General features: G+C 53.3%; 1 protein-coding gene across 1 annotated transcript in view; it reads right to left on the bottom strand.

Annotated features, from left to right (window-relative positions):
* SPECC1 (sperm antigen with calponin homology and coiled-coil domains 1) overlaps positions 1–9678 on the bottom strand; it is a 252437-nt gene that overhangs the window by 19418 nt on the left and 223341 nt on the right. The gene's annotated exons all lie outside the window — the stretch shown is intronic.

Raw genomic sequence — 9678 nt, 5'->3', positions numbered from 1 at the left:
CGCCCTAGCCGGTGGGGCGGTCGGAGCGGTCTCACCTTCCGGCCACCGGGCGCTGGGGATTCGGGACCAGACTGGCCGCTCGCTCCTCCCCGCCTGTCCCTCGGGGGAACTCCTCATCCCGCACCGCTGTCCGGGCGGCTGCCCTCGGCCTCCGAACGCTGGCCTGCCGACCACAACCCCCCACCCCCCCACCCCCGCGTCTTCACGGCCTCGCCCTCCCAACGCTCCCTCGGCTCCCTGGTCACCCCGGTTGAGCTCAGTCCCCAAGCTGAACCCGATTCTTGCCCTGCGCCCCCTGCCGCCTATCGGACTCCCGAGGAGAACCCGGCCCAAGCCCAGCAGGCCAAAGACCAAGTCTATCCTCAGCCCTGCCCAGGCCCTGCCCGCCCCCACTCCCCGGACTCAGTGACTGACCTCACCCTCGGCCCCAGTTCGCCTGCCCCGGGAGGACACCGTCTCTGCGGCCACATCCGTCCGCGGTGCTGCCCATCCCGCTTCCAGGGCTTCTCTGCACCCTAGTCCCGCTGGGGGTCGTCCCTCACTGCCGGCTCTCACCATCCTCCAGCTCCCATCACTGCCCTGGGTCCCCGCTCCTCTCCGGGAAGCTCCTGGTCCGGAGTCTACAGCACCATTCATCCCACATCCCTTGCTGGCAGTCACCTGACAAGGTTGTTAAGATACTTGTGAAATAACGTCAAGCAGAAAATAAAAGATGTAGCTGCCTGATAAAAGGACAGAGGATTTCCTTTGGGGTGATGAAAATATTCTACGTGCGGGGATGGTTGCAAACTCTTTGAACAGAGGGAACAACTATGGCCGTGCCCTGTTTAAACTCATGACTGATGGCGCGGAAATCCTCTCTCAGCGCAGCCGGTGACCACAGCCCCGCAGCCCCCATCAGCACGACCAGTACCACCTGCCGAGTTTCACCAGAGGAACCGGGTCTGGGACGCACCCACAGAAGAGGGCCCGGCTGGGCGAGCTTGTGACCGGCGCTTTCTCTCTAGTTTCCATGTGGTGGTGTTACTTCTGTCAAGATAGCTTGGTTTTGTGCTAAAACACTGGAGGCCCCACAAGCTCCACGCCGGCCCAAGTTCAGACGCGCTCCCTCCCCCGCCCACATCCGCCGCACTTAACTCAAACGCTGTTGGCATACGGACCAACGGCTGAAGCATAACCAGAACCGCAGAGAGGTCAGCGCTTCCTGCGGGGAGGAGCGGGGAGAGCTGGGGGGCCGGCTTTCTGGGCAGCACTGAGCAGTGGGGAGGCAGCCGGGTGGGGGCGCCGTGCCTGGCTGGGGGTGGGGCGGGTGCTGGCTCACGGACGGCCACACGGGGTTGCGGGGAGGGCAGAGACAGGAGGCCCGCCTCGCTGGGGAGCATGCTGGGGCTCCACTGGAGGTGCTGGACACCAGCCCTAGGAAGCCTCTGAGCTGGGCGCTGACCATCAGAGCGAGGTGGCTGGAGCACTGGCACAGGAGGGAGCCGGAAGCCAGCTGGTCGCTGTGCTCTGCCCAGGGTGTGGTTTGCTGTGCCTGGAATCCCCGGGTCCCCTTTCCAAGGCTGACTTCCTTTAAGAAACCTTCCTTGAATCACTGAAGCAGGAACCCTAACCCCACAGCCTGCCTTCCATGCAGCCTGCCAAATTCCATGCGACAGGGGTCCACGCTGGACCCCCAGCAAAGCCTCTTCCTCTGTCCTCTTCCACTGTAGTCCCCAGCTCACACATGCCCTTCCACTCACCCTGCTGCCTACCCCTCTCTACCAAGTTTACCGGAAATGAATTCAGTGATCCTCGCTGTCTATCCCAGAACTCACGTTGGGATCTGAACTGGACCCACCGGGGTGGCAGTAACAGCAACAGGCAGTTATTGTTGAGAAAACAAAGGAGAAAGGGAGGAGTCTGGGGGAGGTCTTGAGGTTTAGTCTTGAAAGCAATTGGGGGTTCAGTGAACAGAGCCCAGGTCTCAGCAGCAGGGACCACAGGTTTGATGCCCAGTTCTGGGACTGACCCTGGACAAGTTGACTAGTATCTCTAAGACATGGTTTCTTGTGCATAAGATGAAATAGCAACACCTACCTCATAGGCGTTGGGCTGAAAGGGGGCAGGAGGATCCATATGCTATGTGGTCGCCTGTAGTGGGATCCAGGCTCCTTGCAAACTCTTGCTGTGATGGGAACGTGGATAAATTAGGGCCAGAACCATACAAACCAGAGTGGGTCTTAACTGGTGATGGTGGAAGGTGTATTCTGTGAACCAGCTGACCTTCTTCCAGAAGCCTGGCCCCCAGCCTCCCACTTCCCTCCCCGTGTCCTGCCTCAGCCATAAGAGCAGAATCCAGGTGGCATTAAGATGGCCCTAGAGTAGGTACAGCACTCCGAGATGTCATCAGAGAGGTTAACTCTCTCTATATAAATGTAATAATAGTACATAGGTATCTCATAGTGATAGTCACATTTCTGAGAAGTAGAGGGTCTTAACCCAAGTGACACTGAGCCCTGAATTCCAGTGTTTAGAAATCTGTGCATGTCTTTGGTTCCCTCTTTTGTGTAACCACAGCTGGCATTGGGAGCAGAGGCCAGGAATGTTAAATGCCCTTTCCAATGGAGAACTGTCCCAGCAAGATGCCAATACCAATGTTGCACTCATTGAGAAATTCTGACTCAAAACTAAATATTGGCTTAATGAAAAATTGTGATAAAGCTTTATAGAGGAATTGGCCATTGGAGGTGGAGAAATGTGTGTATACAGAAAGAGGGTAGGAGAAACAGTGCAGCTGCCTGAGTACAGTACCCCTGAGGCTAGAAAGAGGGTCCCTGAAAACTTACAAACATCAGAAAATGAGATGTCCATAAGGAGCTTTAAAAAGCTCCGACTCATTCCTTAGAATATAGAAAGCTACATAGGTTTGCATATGCCCAGAGGAGACCTGAAAAAATAATCTCTCACTTCTGGCTGACTTTGAGGAAGCAGGAAATGAAGGCTAAGGCAGAGTTGTAAACTGTCTACCAGAGCATTGAAAGCCAGGCCGACACACACAGGAGCCCTTCTGCAGGAGCAGGGGGACCTGTGGGGGGACCTATAGGGTCAAGGCACTTGCAGAAATCTATGTCCAATAGTGAGTTGACCACCAAACTGAGTAGAGACTTCAAATGCCACACATGACAAAGAATATGGATATCACATCCTAGTCCAGGATGTGAAAATCAACATACAGAAGGTGATGGAGGAAAGATGGAGGAAGGGCTTGTGTTCTTGATCACATCTTTGAACAGCACAACCAACTCCAGCAACAGCTCCCTCTGGATTTCTTGTTCAATAACCCCACAAATGTTTCCACCATTGGGCATGTTTTCTGGAACTCTTGGCAAAACATGCCACAGAATTCAGAGCTACACAGTTATTGGTTCAGGGGGATCTTAGTTCTTGGCTCACCCGTTGAGACAGAACCCAATGGGGCAGGACAACAGCTGGACCCCATAGCCTAGTCTCCAGGGCAGGGCCAGCTCTCCCTGCAGGACTACGACCACTGCTTCATGTCTCTGAACCTCTGTTTCCTCAATGATGAAATCGTGAAATGAGAAAGCTGAATTCAGTGACCTCTAACTTCATTTCTCTCTCTAACCTCCTGTCAATCAGAGTCCAGGACAGAAGTCCTAACTCTGCACTGGCCACAAACACAGTGGGCAGCTAGCCCCTGCTCCAGACTCAGCTCGGCTCCTGCTCCGTTCTTCCTGGTGTCTGAGGTGACAGCTTGGATTCTGAGGAAATATGAAAAAGTTATGAAAGGAGAATCGCCACCCCCTTAATAAACGTTGTCCAGGGTGGAAAAGTAAAACTGGCCCTCCAGCAGCTCTGGTGACCACATCCAGGTCTGGTACCTGTTGTTGATGTGTTGTTTTCACACATGGCAAAAATGACAGGGGCTCATATTACAGATTTAAACTCATAGACATGTTTAAGACAGGTAAAGTGCTCTCGCCCATCTCCCTAATCCTACACCCCCGCATTGGGGTGCACAGATTTGAGTATTGTTCCAGACATGTTTCTGTGCTTATATAAACATGAAGCTATATGTTATAGAATCAAAGATGTCAGTGATGATATATCCTATGAAAAAGGCATGCAACCTGGAATTAGTGAACTGGGCATATGTGTGTGTGTGTGTGTGTGTGCATATACACATATTTTTGTTTTAAATAAAAGTAGACTTAGCCCAGGCTACCCTGGTGGCTCAGTGGTAAAGAATCTGTCTGCCAATTCAGGAGATGCGGGTTCTATCCCTGGGTCAGGAAGATCCCCTGAAGTAGGAAATGGCAACCCACTCCTGTATTCTTGCTAATCCCATGGACAGAGGAGCCTGAGAGGCTACAGTCTATGGTGTCACAAAAGAGTTGGGGACACGACTTAGTAACTCAACAACAGACTTACCCCACCCACCCAGATGGTCAAGGAACCTGTTTCTAACAACTATCTCATGGACATCTTTCAAAAAGCACATTCGTCCGTCTTTCTCAAAGCTGCCTAGTATTCCATACTACTGGATACACACAGTTTAGTTTTTATCACTCTTCTATTTATGGAAATTCCTACTTTATTCCCATTATTTTTGCTCTTACTCTTGCTGCTAGCTCTTCCTGAATATCCGTGAGTACTTTCTGGGCAAAATTTCCACAAGTGGGAACACTGTATTAAATTACATATTTAACATTTAATGTAAACATTTAACACACTAACATCACCAAATCACTTTCCAGAAAGACAGTTTATCAATCCTTCAGCAACAGTACATGAGAACATCCATTTTTGCATAATTGTGCCAAACCCGAATGTTATCAACATTTTTTGCTTTTCCCTATTGGGTAAGGAAATGTTGATATCACCGTTGCTTTATTTTATTTTTTTAAGTTGAGAGTTATACTGTATTTGGTGAGAAATTTTAGAACTTCAAGCACAGGAAGCAAAATCTCAAAGAACCCTGAGAGAACTGTTCCAAGGAGGGTGGAGAGCCAGATTATATAGAAGTTGTACAACAAAGAACAGGTAGTCTGAATGTCAAAAGATTATTTTTAATGAAAGGAAAACCAGATATCTCAATTGAAGGAATTTATCACTTTTCTCTGTATGTGTGTGTGCTCTGTCACGTCCGACTCTTTATGACCCCATGGACTGTAGTCTTCCAGGCTCCTCTGTCCTTGAAATTTTCCAGGCAAGAATACTGGAGTGGGTTGCTATTTCCTACTCCATCACCATTGCTTTATTTCACATGGCTTTCTGCTGAAGGCAAGCTTCCCTTCATTCTTACTAATATTTTGCATTTTTTCCTAAGTGTTGGCTATGAATCTTTCCTTTGTTGGGATTGTTTGTCTTCTCTATTTTTAGGAGCTCTTTGTGTTACAGTTATTACCGAATGTTGGGTATTGCTGGTGATGTACTGCGGATATTTTTCTCAGCCTGTTTCCCCCCCACCCTGCTGCTGCTGCTGCTAAGTCACTTCAGTCGTGTCCAACTCTGTGCGACCCCATAGACGGCAGCCCACCAGGCTCCCCCGTCCCTGGGATTCTCCAGGCAAGAACCTGGAGTGGGTTGCCATTTCCTTCTCCAATGCATGAAAGTGAAAAGTGAAAGTGAAGTCGCTCAGTCATGTCCGACTCTTAGCGACCCCATGGACTGCAGCCCACCAGGCTCCTCCGTCCATAGGATTTTCCAGGCAAGAGTACTGGAGTGGGGTGCCATTGCCTTCTCGGTTCCCCCCTCAGTCTGTCTTTAATCTCTTAATTTTGTTTACAATGTCTTCTGTTGAACAGAAGCTTTTCATATTATGTGGTGAAGCAGGCCAGTCTCTGAACTGGGTGCTGTTTCTCCCTCGGGGAGGAAGGATCCAACCTGCCCCCATCACGACACAGTGGCCAGGTGCCCACTGCAGGGCATCCTCTTCCCTGAGCTCAGGGCGTGGGCAGCCACCCTGAGCCGCAGCACCTCTGCACTCCGCTCTGATGTAGCAATCACTGCTCTCTCCCCAGCTGATGCCATACTTTCGAAAAGCGCTGACTTGACGGTGTCATAGTATAGATCTTCCTTTGTTGTTCAGAATTTTCTTGGCCTCCTCGGCTCTGTGGGTCAGACTCGGGTTCCCATCAAGCACTGCGGGGCCCCGGCCGAGTGGCACAGACACTCAGGTGAGTGTATGGAGCTCAGCAGACCCTATTTTCTCTGAAGGGAAGAGTCAGGCCATTTTAACAATAGCTCTGAGGTCCAGCATGGAGGCTGGAGTCAGGGAGGGCCCACAGGCTGGGCCTGCTGTTGTGACATCCGCTTGCTGCTTAGAGGTGCCCCTGCCCACTGCAGCTACCACCCTGGTGACCCAGGTGTCTCCAGGGAGCCTCCGGGCGCTCAGCACCTGAGTCACTGCCCATCCCATTCCTCCTGCCTCTGGGCGCCGCGATCCGGAGCAGATTCTGGCCCGACGTACAGCCCAGAGCTCATAGGGCAGCCTCGGTTCCCCCACGTCGACTTTCCTCTCGAGCCATTGTAACCACGGCTAAGTGCATGCACTTCTGTGGCTCTAAGTGCATCCACATCGTGGTGCAGCCGTCACCACCAGCCACCTCCAGAGTTGCTTCATCCTGCAAACCTGAAACTCACACCCTGTTAGATAACGGCCCCTCCCCCTCCGCCAGCACTGGGAACCACCGCCCCACTCTGCATGGACCCAATGACTCCAGGGACCTTGTGGAAGCAGAATCATACAGTACTGGTCCTTTTGTGACTGGTCAGTTCATGCAGCACGGTGTCTACCCGGCCTATCCACGTTGTTCATGTATCAAGGCTTCCTCCCTTCTTACGGCTGGACGCTCCTCGCTGTGTGGACAGGCCTCCTGCCTGCAGAGCCGGTGCTGCTGGAGCAGGGGTGGGTGCACACCACAGCGGCTGCTGAGACAGGATGGAAGGAGGTGCGGAAATGACTCTTGGCCTCCTGCACAGGGAAAGGGCAGAGATCCACGTGTCCGCGTATATCTTCCTTGGGGTGCACGGCAGGCCGGGGTCGTCTTGGGATCCGCCCCAGGCCCCTGGGCCCTCCTGGGGGTCCACCCCTCTGATTCCTCCAGGAGGTGCTCCTGACTCTCAGGATCTGGCTGGAGTCCACCTCATGTTCCCACGGTTGTCCCCCATCGGCTGAATATCCCCTCATCTGACTCCAGAGTCCACTTCCTCCTGACCCCATGTCTCTACCAGGCCTTGAACTCGTGGCATCACCAGAAAACACTGCAAATCCCCGCCTCTTCTCTGAACGTCCATTACCCTCCTGCTGGCAGGGCCCCAGCCGTGTCCCCCTAGACTCCTGAGGCTTCCGCCAGACTCCCTGCGGAGGGGGGACATGTGGGGCTCACGTCTGAGCTCCCCTCCTCCACAGTTGGGAGCCATTTCTCTCTGTGGTCACCTGCTCACCCCCTGCTCCCCGGTGCTCGGCCCACTTCCAGGTAGTTTCTTCCCCATCCCTGCCTTTTTCGCCCCAGTGTCGCCGTTCCTGGTGGCTCCAACACTGCCTTTCTGTGAACCCCTCTGCCTGTCTCCCTGGCCCACATCCTGGCCCACACTCGCCCCTCCAGCCTCCTGAACCACCCCGGCCCTGTGAGCCTGCCTCGCAGTCACCAGCAGCACCTGAATTGGCTTGAGGACATCAGCTTCAGCTGTGCACAGCCCCCTCCCAGCCCATTTCCTTTGTAAGACCCCCACCCCACACCTGACACTCAGACCCTGGGCCCTCATCCAGCTGCACCAGCTGTGAAAACAAACATGTGTCCACCCAGGTTGGCAAATAGCCACTGCTATGCCTCCGCACACAGGCGCCTGGAGCTTGTGCGGGATTTCACAGCCGCCCGCCCCCTACCCCAGTTCTGTGCACGTCCTTATGGACACCCCGGCCCTGCTACCTCAGAGCCTACTCCCCTCGCTGACCCCTGCTCCAGACTGATCCCACAAGCAGGAAAATGGGCCATATCCTTCCACCCTTCAGGGAGAAAACAGGATGACAGTGACATCCCTCCCCATTTCACGTCACTTCCTGCAGCCTGCCCTGTGTCCCCTTCACAGCAGACGTCTCGGCCTCCACTTCCTCCTGTGTCCCGACTCCCACCTCCAGCCCATGGTCCCGCAGGCCCTGTCAACCCACAGTGTTGTCTCACCACATCCAGGGTCTGTTCTCAGTACTCACTCATCTTACTCAACCTCTCGGCAGTGTTTGTCCATCACTTTCTCCTTCCCCAAATGCTGGCTTCCGAGATGCCCTCGGCCTCCCCGGTGGCTACGTGTTAGAGGACCAGGAACCATCCTCCTGCAGGTGTCTTCTCTGTCTTTTCTCTTGGGCTCGGGATGACTTTGTTTTCTTGTCCACTCAACTTCTCTTCTTGGATGTTGAAAAGGCACCTGAGCCTGACTCTGACCCTGCCTCCCTGGGTTCCCGCAAACCTCCACCCCACCCCCACCCCCGCCAGCCTCCTCCAGCTCAGCCGGTGGCACCAGGGTTAGCAGATGCCCGGCTCACATGCCTGCCCGCTGTCATCCAAGATCCCTCTCCCACAGCAGGCTGGAGCACGTGTCAGCTCTGCTGGAAACCCCCTCCTCCTGTCCATCTTCCCTGCTGTCATCCTGTCTGAGGTTCCACATGCTCACCTGACCTCCTCACCAGGCTTTATCATCTCTACTACACTCTTTTCCCACCACAGTCATGTCTCTGCTGGACATCCAAAAAGAATGTTTAGGAGAGTAAGTCAGACCATCTTCCCAACCCTCCAGTTACTTCTCATCAGGCTGGGAGGTTCTCACCTCCCTCCCTCTTCTAGACAGTTGCTTCCATGTTCTGCTGCTCACACTGGCCCCCTGGTATGCCCCAACACAAACACACAGACACAGATACACACACATCTGCCCCCACCCACACACAACCAGCATGTTCCTGCCACAGGGCCTTTGCACAGGCTGCTCCCAGTCTGTCCACCCCTCCTCCCTGTTTTCATCAGGCTCCCTTTCATATCTTCCAGGTATTGGTTCAAACTCTTGTAACCTCCTCACAGAGCCTTTCTCCGACCATCCTTCCTAGAGCAGTACCTGCTCTCACCAGCCCACCCGCCTCTCTCCCCACTCCACTTTTCTTCCTAGTGCATCAGAATGTGAGCTCCAGAGAGTCTGGGCTGAGTCTGTGTCATTCACAGTTGTATCCCCCAGCACTTGACATGGGAAAACCACGTGGAATATTTGCAGATGACTCTTAGGGTTGCTCTGATGCTAGGCTGAAAGTACTCAAGTCAAGAAAACAAACACCAGGCTGTAACTTACTCAGACACAAATGTAACCAGCTATTTCAAACGATAATAGTGTGTACTCGTGCGTGCTTAGTTACATCCAACTCTTTGTTACCCCATGGACTGCAGCCCGCCAGGCTCCTCTGTCCATGGGAATTCTCCAGGCAAGAATACTGGAGTGGGTTGCCATTTCCTCCTTAGGGTATCTTCCCAACCCAGGGATAGAACCTGTGTCTCCTGCATCTCCTGCATTGGCAGGTGGATTCTTTACTGCTGAGCCACTGGGGAAGCTTCCCAAGATTGTGTGAGGAGAAAATTTTTTAGAAGACAATGTGTTGCAGAAGAAAATGAGGAGTTCCTCCATCCCACACAGTTT

The sequence above is a fragment of the Bubalus bubalis genome, chromosome 3 (genome assembly GCF_019923935.1).
Source record: "Bubalus bubalis isolate 160015118507 breed Murrah chromosome 3, NDDB_SH_1, whole genome shotgun sequence".
Taxonomy (NCBI): domain Eukaryota; kingdom Metazoa; phylum Chordata; class Mammalia; order Artiodactyla; family Bovidae; genus Bubalus; species Bubalus bubalis.
This window is presented reverse-complemented; position numbering and strand designations above follow the sequence as displayed.